Source organism: Bombus affinis, chromosome 15, assembly GCF_024516045.1.
Source record: "Bombus affinis isolate iyBomAffi1 chromosome 15, iyBomAffi1.2, whole genome shotgun sequence".
Classification (NCBI taxonomy): Eukaryota; Metazoa; Arthropoda; class Insecta; order Hymenoptera; family Apidae; genus Bombus; species Bombus affinis.
This window is the reverse complement of record NC_066358.1, coordinates 660,026-672,702: the sequence shown is the minus strand read 5'-3', so window position 1 is coordinate 672,702 and position 12,677 is coordinate 660,026. Positions and strand designations below refer to the sequence as shown.

The 12,677-nt window shown below is 33.2% G+C and overlaps 1 protein-coding gene across 1 annotated transcript in view; it reads right to left on the bottom strand.

The window, feature by feature from the left end:
* The window catches only part of LOC126925022 (octopamine receptor beta-2R-like), a 543,796-nt gene that overhangs the window by 471,463 nt on the left and 59,656 nt on the right, over window positions 1-12,677 (bottom strand). The window lies entirely within an intron of this gene.

Below are 12,677 nucleotides of genomic sequence, written 5' to 3'. Positions count from 1 at the left end.
TTTATCGGCCTTTCCTCTTCTCCCGTTCTTGCGTTCCAGTCTCCGCCGATGATCATCACTTCCTCTTCTCTTCCGTCTACTCTTTCCTCTATTTCTTTCCATGTCCCTTTTGTGTCTTGATTATAAACCACCATTACCCTATACGTTTTATCATTGTATACTATTTTTCTTTCCACTTTATTATCACTTATATCATTGTATTCTATTTCTTTCAGTTCCTTATTTGTACCCGTTATTATTCCCCCCTTTGCTCTTCCTTTTTTTCCTCTTTTCCTCTTCCTTACTCTCATTGCTGCCCTGCATTTCCAGTCGAATTCTTTGGGTAGTCTATATTTTAATTTTTCCCAATTGTCTTCCTCTATCCATGTTTCCGTGAGTCCGATCACGTCGAATGACTTCAAATATTCCCACACCTCCTTATCCTTACTTATTAACTCAGCTACATTCCAGAAGCACATTTTCATCCCCTTTGTAGTCCCCCCCTCTTATTCCCCCTTTTTTCACCTTTTTTCCCCTCTCTTTCTTTCTTCCTCCAGCCTCTCTTCGTTTTCGTTCCACCTGTACCATCTGTTTTCTATTTTTAGTTTCTTACATCCAATCTTTACATATTCGCCCTATTCCCTTCTTACTCTGGCTATCCTTCTCATTTGTTGCTGTACCTTCCTTTCTTTTCTTGTCAGATCGTCATCTATATATACCCCCTTTTCCAATTTGCTTTTCTCCTTCATTATCCTCATTTTTTCCTCTATTGATTTCATCGTCACCACTATTATTGTGTTTTTGTCCCTCGCCCTTATCATATTTGTTCTTTCTACACTGCCCCTATTTTCATTTGTTCTCTTATGAACTCCTTTACTGTCTCTTCATTGCTTCCTTCGTTCCAGTTTACTCCTTTGATTACTATGTTTCTTCTTCTTTTCTCCCTCTCTCTCTCTCTCTCTCTCTGCCCTGTCCTTCTCCTCCTCGATTCTTCTGATTCTGTCCGATAGTTCTTTCTTTTCCCTTTCCCACTCTTCTTTCTCTCTGTCTTTCTCTCTTTCCCTTCTTTCCCTTTCCTCTTTCATTTCCCTCTTCATCTCCTCCACTTGCTTTATTTCTTTTACCATTGCCTCGAATCCTCTTTCCATTTTCTCCATTTTTACCATCATCACCTCCATTCCTTTCTCTCTGGTTGGTGTCTCTTTTTCTGACAAACTGTATTTATCCAATGTATTTTTGAAATCTGCCTTATCTCCCGCTTTACCCGTGTTCCTTGGTCTTCCTCTGTTTATCGCCATCTGTCGTTTCCCTACCTTACTTTTTTTGCCACGCTTCTGATTTCCTAACCTCTCCTTTTCTAATTTTTCTTATTTGTATCTCTTTTTCTCGTTCCTGTCTTCTTCTCGCTTTTCTTTTACTTTCTCCTCGTATGCTCATACTTTATTTGCCCTTCTTCTTGTCACTCTGTGTTTCCTTCTCCTTTTTCCCTTCACACTTCACTTTTCCCACAGAGCTCTCCGTCCGCGTGTTATCCTCGCCCCGAATCAAACCGGAAGTTCACTAAATAATATAAATAACTGTATATATATTTATAATATATAAAGATACATTTTTGCCACGTGCATCTACATTTCTACGTAACATCATGCAAATATGGACAAATTCTCCGATTTAATTTTCATTGGCTATCCGTACCATAACGTAATTTCCCGCGAATTCTCTTTTCCACATTCAGTCAATTCAAAAGGTCCAACGACCTTGTAGCTAATAACGCATTCTAATAATTAGAATGTCAGAAGCGACACTCATAACTAAATTCGCTATTGTTAAGAATGATGTATGTGATCATTTATTAACGAATGAAAATTAAGTGATTCTTTTCATAGAAATTGATAATTGTTCTAGAAATTGATAATTTAATTTGATATATGTAGTTCGGTAATTATTTACGCCAGGTCACACCTCATTTTTATGACTTAGAAATATGTTGTCACGGCCACTATTCTGAACAACTTTCCCCTATACCTGTTACCGCCACTCGACTTTAGTTTCCGAGATATGCACAAAAACATTCAATAGAATTTACGTTACGATTACATTTTATTCTGTAAGGCGATCGTATTTTTATACAGTCTAATATAAACTTAACTCATTGATAAGAGAGATAACCATTTTTGGTATTGTATAAATAAAAAATAAGTAATGGGTTGTGGATTGAGTCAAAGTAGTACCCGGAAACGCTAGTGTGGAATAATTTTGGATATATACATTAATATATCAAATGTTGCGTTATATTTTGATCTCCTATTGGTCAAAATAATGTATACAAAATATATACATATCTCTAACATGCAATCTATCGATAACCACGCACGTTCTTTTCAAGTTATACACAAAAGTATTTTCGGTAGTAATAAATAATAATAAATTGAATTTATGATATAATTGCAAGATCGAATGAAATAACAATTAATTCATGCTAGCGTTACAGACCATCTCACTACAGCCGGATGATAATCTAACCTATCCTGTATGCCAGTAATTTATCATTTTCTATATATATTAATAATGACTAACATCAATGAGTTAAGTTTAGGTGCGTCTACATAAAGATGCGGCAACCTATATGCTAAAATAATGTGTAATGAAAACCAAATTTAATTGAAGCTGTGTGGTGATAACATCTACGGGACGCTAAAAAAATAAATGTAAAAGGAACTGTAGCGTGATTCTACATCTCTAGATCGGTGAGCATTTGTAAAAAAAATTCAGTGCAAAATTGACCTCGAGCATGATTTTCGAGGTCACATTTTTTTATTTGCAAAATTCTTTATTGTACTACTTATCAGGGGGAACAAGAGATCGCAAATGACTTTTTCTCCCAAAAAATAAGTTATAGTTTCAATAACTTTTCAATTCACAATGTATTTACATTCTGCAGTCAGATACAAAAAAGTAACATTTATTGATACAGATTAATACTGCAAATCTATAATTATACACATATTGAGTATTTTCCTTTCTTTGTTTCTTTTTTTCCTTGTTTTCTTTCTTTCTTTTTTTATCAATGGTACCGAACTTGCACTTCTTACTCCGGTCAAATTTCCTTCTAAAATTACGTATAATTCCTTACTTCAGGTAGTAAGAAAGATGTTTAATTCGATATATTCCCTTGTAATATCAAGTTTCTACCAATGATTACGCTGGTAGATATCCGTAATCGTAAGTAAAACAATAAAATCTTAAAATTTTTTTCTTTTTGTATATATTTATTTTTCATCGCAACGGCGTAAACTATACTGGATTTGACATTACTGTTCAACGGATGTAGATTATCAAATCGAACTATATACGGTATCTTTTGTTCCGCAAAGAATGAAGTCCAGTGGTGCCGAATCTCCTGAACCAGGTGATCGATCTCTAACCTTGCATAATTTGCTATGAAATCGTGAACCTAAAAGTCGTAAATACAATACTGTAGTATCGGAAAAAAGGGTAGGATTAGGATAATTTAGATTTGTAAAATTCTCCTAATACTATTTATTTAAGATAAATAAAAATAACAGAGATTAATTGGATAGAGAACGATAAATGTTCAACTTGAACTAAAACACAAAAGTCTTATTCCACTCAAATCACTCTCGCAACTCTATAACTCTAACAACTCGATCTCTCTACAACGCTAGCAACTCTACAAGTCTACAACTCTAGTCTTCGGCTTCTGCACTCGCTCGCTCTCGCTTCTCAACTCACACTGCACGCCTTTTGCATTCGTTCTCGCCGGCGTCTCAACTAACACTGTCTTTAGTGTCTCTTTGTCTTTTCCCGTCCTATCGGACACGTGTCCCGAAACGCCCGTGGTGGCCAGGGTCACGCAGGCCCTTTCCACGAAACTAACCACTTGAAAGGACCGACGACACATTGATGTACCCGACGATGCCGTGGCTCTCGCGACATTGTATACGGTTCGGCCGATATCTTAGGCCTTTTGCCCACGATACTACAATACTCTTGTTATCGATGTAGGTGTCACGACCGGCATACTTCAAATCCGATGGACCGATGATGGAGACAGAGATGTGGCGGCCTTGGCGACAATGTATATCGCCGAAGTGCCTAATGAGTCATCTGTATCCTAACGGTCCTTTCACCGAATGTCCTAGAAGTGTGACAACGGTCACGTACGCCTACAGGGTAGTGAGGATATTGAGGGATGACAAACAAAGAAGAAACAGATGTTACCGAAAGTCAAATTGTAAGAGCTTCAGTTTTGGAAAGTCACGGCTGGAGCTCAGAACAAAATCGCAGTCAGTGTAAATTCAGAAATAAATTCTCTCATTTTTTTTTGTTATCTTAATTTTTTCTTTTCGTTCGAGCCTCCTGCTTTTTATTTTACGTGACATAGGCATATAATTCTTCACCATTCTTGATTATATCTTTCAAATTATTGCATATGTTTTTTCACAAGCCCAAATCTTCGCATTTGTTAATTAAAGATGCTACTGCCTTCATCAAACGGTACAGGAAACATATGTAGTTACAACTCAAGTAGCATCCAATGATAAGAATTTAGTCCAATAACCTAACAATTTACAGTGCTGTAACGCAACGAATTTTATAAAATTGTAAGTTTCCTTAAAAATAATTAACCTGTTTTTCTTTAGAAATTTAGGGGCGATTTGATCTTTAATATGAATTTGAATGTCGCAATATTAATTCTTGATCACCAAATTGTTAACTTAATCTTTAACTAAATTTTCGGCACATAAATATCTTCCATTCTATATTCTAACTGTATTCTAATATATCTGTAATTTTCTGCTGCTTCAATAATAACACAAATGTAGATACAAACATATAAATGTAAATATAAATATATCGTGAATGAAACCAGTTTGAGAATTGTTAAAATCTTAACATTTTTTCCTCAGTGAAGGGGTCATTAGCTACTCATGGTTCTTTTAAGACTTTTCATGATCAGTAGATTACGTTGCAATAATAAAAAATCTTGACAACATATTTCAGAGTTGTCAAAATCGCTGAGTCGTGTCTTAACGTAAATATATAATTACTAATCTTTCACTTCAATGAGACACTGAGAGAAGAAGAAATGTTTCCGTTGAATTCGCGAACACTTGGCGCCATTGTCTGTTCCATTTGTTGTTAAACTTTCTCATTGCGAACGTGCGATTCCTTTAGACCTTGAACGAACGTTATCATTGGAGGGGGCAACCTTAAGAATCTAGGCGTACGTGATTGAAAACACGTATACATATCGAGTAAGAAGCCACATATTCTGCTCATCATTTTCTGTTCTATCATCATTCGATATTGGCGTATTATGGTCAACTTTATTACGCGGCTTGTCACGTGCTTCTGTTCTACCGTTAAATTGTGATTTTCAATCCTTGTGAAAGATTTTAAATTTGTGGAACTTTATTGAAATTCTAAGTGTCTGTAAATTGTTTCGAAATTATGAAAGAAATGTGCATTTTCCAAAAATGACAACTCGAAAAACATGATTTCCGAGTTATCATTATAAAAAGGTCGCAGGATCAATTACGATTGAAGAATGTTTTCTCGTTTCCATCATGTGGCCGATACGGTAATGTTATGGTATGTCTATCCTCTTAATTGAAATGAATCTATATTGTATTAAATGGAAACGTGTTATTACCAGTTGTTCCGTAAACATGTTTGTGTCAAAAAATTTAAAACTGTCATATTTTGCATATCGCTGTTTCAGTAGATTTCAGTAACATACAAAAAGTGTCGAAGTTCAACTAGTGTCAATTCAACTGATAAACGTAAGTAGAAACTATTAATATAGATATTTCCAAATACTTGTGTAAAATTTTTTCGAGATACACTACTTTTTATAAAATGCCCGTAACTTACATATACAATTATTGTGATTGAATAATATAAAGATTGTCCTTTTTCGAACTGAAACATTATCAAAATGTCCAAAATACACATATTCTAAATTGTGATGCAGGTTAATTGTATCACTTGCTATTAACAAAAGTTAATTGTATCACTTTTGTTAATTTATTGTTTATAAGTCAAATGTTTTTACTTTAGATGTATTACACTGTCTTACGAAACATTTTTCAGTCTTTGCGATATCCATTCGGTAAACCTTGTAAAGTATCGCGTCCTAAACACGAATTCGGAAGCAGCATTGTTGCATCACTCGCTATTTTTTAAAAGGATGAGTTTTTGTAAAGATGCACGATTTTTTCATCGATATATCAGTATAAAATATATTTTGTTATTTCAAATAGTTGTAAATTGGCAACAAAGTTGCAGCAGCATAAACTCCATATTTATACTACATTATATACCACATTATACAATGTCGACATTGTCTGTAGACAAATTCTGTAGACATTTCTGAAAAAGAAATATCGCGAAAAAACTGCCTTCCACGAACTATTTTCTTATTTTCCATTAGATATTCTGTTCAAATCAAATTATTCGAACTCAAACGGCTTGAATTCAACTGATTTGATTAGTCTGAAGGAAAAAGTAGATTAAATGGGTTCTTATGAAAATATGCGCTTTTATAGAAATTTGGCAATGATTTTATACTGCGATAAGTTCCAACAGTAATCAATATTCCCTTTCTCCTTGAAAATTTCTCGAAAATCGTTCACGCATCTTATCGTAAATTAATTATGCTTGGGACCGAAAAGCGTCTCACCCCCAGCCTATTTATTTCATATTTAATTAAACTTTCACTCAATCACAAAGTTTCTCACTTGAGTACCGTTCCTTAATTAATTTATAAAATATACGAAGAATATAGAAGAAATAATTCCTGTTAACTACCTAGTTTTAATTAGCAAACGAATAGTTAATAACAGTAGTTCATTTCATAATGAAGGGTAAATTAGTTTCCTCGTTTGCTAAAATAAATAAAAATGACATAAGCTAAGGTAACGAATGAAATCCACATAAAGATTTGTTTTTATATTTTTAAATTATAACTCTAAATGTTATAATCAATATTTTACTTTTTATAGTTTTTAATATCACGCGTATTCTGATCATTTGTTAATATTTGAAGCTTAATATAAAAAGCTTTAATTTATTTTACTATTTCTTATCGATAAACTTTACCCTAAAATAAGTAGAAAATAGTACAATGAAATAGAATTTCTATATTTGTTTTCGGCTATTTATTGTGCATTGCGGCCAGTGGTTTTCTGTTTCCCCTGAAATACGATTTTCTATTTTCCAAACATTCGGCGGACAACACATGTGTTTCATAAACAACGATTTTAAAGCATTGCAAATACTATTTTCCGTGTAGTCTTGACTTTTTAAAAATCACATGAAAATTCCAACATACTAGACTTCGTTTTCGTAAATAAATGTTTCCTATATATGCAATATTAAACAATATCGGTTCTAGCTGTATAATAATAAATTTTCATTTATTCATTGACATTCGATGAATAGTTATCAGTGTTGAGAATTGTGGATCTTAATAACCGAAATAAAAGAAAGGAACACTAAGGTTACACTTAGAATTAATATTAAAATAGTTTTAGATTTATTTAATAAACGATTTCCAGGATCTTCGTCGATATACATTTGCACGCGTCTCAGCACTCTCTTCGTCTCACCATCTTCCATATCACACTGCCAACGAAACAGTTACATTCATCTATTTTTCGAGACGCCGCGCACACACATACTTTCGCACTCATATTCACATACGTGTGTCACTACTACGCGGCCAATCTAGTCTAGCACATAAAATTATACATATCTCAATAATCAATACAATGTAAAAATTATTAATACAAACTACGGATACTTATGTAATTTTATATTTTTATGAACGTAATTAAGAAAATATCTTTTGCTTTTTTTATCAAATATTATAATGCATACTAGATTTTAGATATTTTATATATTTGTAACTTTAGGTTTCCTACGAACGCACAAATATCCCCAATCTAATAATAACTCCTGTGAAAATTAGATTAAATAAATACTGCGTAATTCAAAGGAAGCCACGTAGTAAAACTTTATTTCGGGAATTTTATTTAAAATAAAAATAAAAATAAGTTACAATTTCTACTAATTTATTGCTTTTATTTTAAAATTAATGTCTTTTGACCCTCTAATCCTTTGAGGTTTGGGCCCGTACATCGTACAAGCAGTCCGAGATGTTTGAGAGCGATCCAGATATTGGAGTAATATATTCTAATATAACGAATAATCACATTAAATGTCTAGAAACAAGTACATTTTTAGTTGGTTACATTTTGCGTTTAACTTAAAAGTACTTTACAGAAATTTTATCATGTGTATCAATGCATTTGTTTATTCCGATCATAATTTCTGGTGATATTGCTCTCCTAATATTACAATGCCAGGCAATACTCGGACTCCGACCGGAAATAGTTTAAGAATATGAATATTCCTTTGATCATGTTTGATTGAGGGAAAACTGAAAAAAGTAATGAAATCTTTCATTTAAGAAAATCACAGATAAAATTAAACAGTAATAGAACAGTCTGTATACTTCCAAACAATACATACATACTACTGTGCAAACAGCAATTGCTGAAAATTTAAACAATTACAAACAATTTCTGAAGAGGACACTTTTCTCTTATAATTACACAGATAAAGATTTTTAAATTTATATTTTTAAACATTTTATTTCAAAGAAATACTCCAAATTTTATTTTAAAATTTACTTTTAAACAACAGGAAGATTGAAATATTTTACGGTTGAATAATAGAATATTTGAATACGTGATTGGATAACTGAACACTTGAATATTTGAATACATTTCACAAATAATCAATATTTCTATATTTTATATTTTTATCTTTTTATATTTCAATAAAAAATCTTTTTCTTCATATGAGACAAAAAGTAAAAAACGCATTAAATTGTTTACTGTGTATTTCTGACTTCACAATGTTGTAGCTGATGTCAATACGAATGACTCCCTACTTAAAAACACATGAAGATTAACTTGAAATTATTTTTTTATATAAAAAAACTATTTCCATTGAAGATCACTCATCACGGAAGACCAATATAATGAACAAACTTTGCTATCGTTATTGAGGAAACTAAATTAACAAACTTTAAAAACGAACGTATAATGAGGTTAGTGATTCTTATACTTTTACACAGGTGTAAAAAATGCTATACGTATCTGAAAAACGAAGAACGCTTGTAATCTTCTCTGAGCACTTCTTTTCACTGACTCGTAGCAAGCGCGATTTCTACGTTTATAGAGATTGTCGTTTCGTTGACTATCGCTCGAACACAGACAGAAAACTGCTTTCCTGCCAATATGATCCGGTGACGCGGAAAACAAGCTAGAGGATAAAGCGGCTTCGCAAACAGAGGCATGTTTAGATACACGCGAGCAAGTTCCTCATTCAATTTGACTTCGCCAACCTCGGCTGTGCGAACGTCGAGGTCGATTCAATTAACCGTTACAACCACCGTCAACCAGCTACGAAACCGGCTAAACAACGCGCGAATCGTGCGACAAACGCTACTTTAACCGCCATTGTCATTGAATCCTACACCTATACACATACAATTGCTTTCTAATGATGATTCTAATTTGTTAATTTTATGTGAGGAGAAATGTTGAAGCTTATCCTATTGCGAATTATCAACGCAAAGAAGAATTTTACCATATCATAAGGAAAAAGGATTTTGATTTATTCTATTGATCATATTGGATAACTGAACTTTCGAATGTTCGTGGGGAGACGCGATCTCGAAGAAGCGCGCCAACGGGAGTCGTAAATTCCCGTTACGATTTGACTAATCGAAGCCACGAATCGTTCGATCCCTTATTTCTTTTGGAATAATAAGGGCGGTTGAGTGAATATAACGCTGCTATTAACAGGTTATATATTTTGAATGATCCAACAACTTTAATGTGATACAAGGTTGTGTATGTGAGATGACGACTACGAATGAGTACGACCTGAGACTCCTTTCGTGTTGGCGATTATGATGATGTATCTTCTGTCGGCTGACTGTCTTCGACTTTTAGATTCTGCTGACTTGACTTCTAACTCTTGCTGTTCTTTGAACTGTGTTTTGACTTGAACTGGTTTTAACTGACTGATGCTCTGTAGGTATGAGAACAAGTCTAGAGATGAAGTGACTGCTGTGTCCTCCAGAGACCAAGTTGACTGTTCTGTCGTCGTGAGAACTAATATAGAGCACAAGTTGACTTTCCTAGTGTAGTAGAAGAAGTCAAGTTCGTCTTGTGTCCTTACAGAGGAAAGCTCGGAGTGGGTATCTTTGTTGTATGAAGAAAGCGGATTCGTTGTTCACATTTTTCGTTAGGAAAGTGAGGGTAACGATCCCCGATGCCGATTGGTTATGACCAACATTAGGAATGAAGATAGGAGGAAGAAGTCTCCTACCAACGTGGCTCATGGGCGACATTGTTTATGGGAAAAACCAGCTTTTCCGTTAGACAACCATCCATTAATTTGTAAGAACCTATTTTTAAAATACACATTCATATTTTTATGAGTATAATTAAAAGGATAGTACTTATACTAGTACTAGTGGAAAATTGATTTATTGATTATATATTGTAAAAAGTATTAGATTTCGGATATTTTATGTATTTTTGCATCCTCAAATTTCTCATAAATGGATAAAAATCCGCAATCTCTGATGAGTGTATAATAACGAATCATAATGAGTATATGGTACTTTTCATTGAATAAACGTACCATACGTGGTACCAAACATACGTTGGTAGTAGAAAATAAAAAAATAGGTGTCTTCATCTATTGTTGTTCCTATTGGTGTATGTTCATTTATGTTGATAGGTGTATTCATAAAATTTATCAAATATTCTTCTACCGTTTCTTTGCGGCAGCGTTTTGTAAATGGTTCATTTCGATTGTTTGTATTTGGACTGTGTATTATGTGTATTTGAAATGTTATTGCGTCTATTGTGTCTGTTCGGAATATCGCGTGTTGTAACAGAATTTTATCCTTTTTGTTGTGTCGATTCTAAATTTTCTTCTTGCAAGCTATTGTAAGAGTCAATTAAAATTTGTAGCTCGTAATGAAAATGAAATTTGTGTGACATATATTATTTACCTACATTGGTTGATTACATTGATTGATACCTACATTGGTTGGATCTTCATATACTTCTCATAAACGAGTCTTTAATATTTTTCCACTTATTACATAATTTTTAATGTGCAATTCAAGTTAAAGGTATTATTTTCTTGCACATATTTAGATAGTGGATATAACTTCAGGTCTACATTACAACTACAAAATGGAACAATTGCTAAAATTGTGAAAACTGTTTATAGAGTTATTTGGTTTTACTTTAAATAGAATGTTTTACTGTATTTTCCAAATAGGAATAGTTAGAAATATCAGAGGGTTTCCGAAATATATCAGTTTCTCAAACTGTCTCCGATCAGAAGCCGTAGTTGGCATATGAGACTAATAAAATCCAAAATAACTGGATCATTATATTATAATTAAGAAAGTTGAGTTGAAATTAATATCAGTTGAGGTAGTGAATTCAAATTATATTATTCCATTTCTTTCAAATATATAACTAACAGATTCTTTTCCGACAGCTACAATATTGTAATATCGCGGAAAATTTAGGTATAAAATTTTTTGATACTATTTATTATTTGTAATTTATTTACAATAAATTAGTTATACAGATATTAATGAGACAGAGAACGATGATTGTTTAATATGGAAGTAAATGTAACAGTCTTACTTTAATTCGATCACTCTCGCAACTGGACAACGGCAACAACTTAATCTCTCAGCTACGCTAGTAACTCACGCAACTCCACAACGCTAACAACTCTACTCTCAACAACGCTAACACCTCTCGCAACTCGACAAACGCTAACCACTCTACTCTTCGACTCCTCGATTAACTCTGAACTCTCGACTCACTCTCCTTCACGATCAACCGTCCAACGCTTCTCGACCAACAACCTTTTTGAGATTCAAACCGTCCTGTTAACGCTCCGAAAGAACTAGGTGACTTTAGTCACATAGGCTTTTTCTTCTATGTAAACTAACGACCGAAAGACAGGCGACATTGTTTTGATCAGTTTCTAACCAGGTTTTTTCCTCACGATACTACAATATCTACATAGCTTTTATAAAAAAATTATGCATTGATGATCTAAATATTTCAAGAAATCAAACAGTTCCCAAAATAAAATCTATAATCATGCCGTTTGTGTTTATTGGCGACAAAGCTTTTATTCTTTCGCACAAAGTAGTTATTATTACTACTACTAAACTATTAGATTCATAAAATACGTATTTTAAATTATCGGCGTTTCGTAGAATATGCATTTGGTAGTCTATGGAATAAAGTGACAGTTTCCAATAAGCCATTGAATGTAAAAGTATCTTCCGCTGTAGATATTATAAAATGTTGCTGCATTCTTTATAATATTTTTTTCGAAGTAGATAGGATTAAACTAAATACGACCAGAAGATTTCCTAACTACAAATGTATTATAATATGGAACTGAAAATTTAACTGCATCGAGACAAGGAGGTTTAAACATAAATCGAATGAGAAATAATTTTGCTGCATATTTTTTTATGATAATGGAAAAGTGTCGTAGCAAGAACAATATATCTATCGTAGTGTTGACGTACCCAATTATTTTGT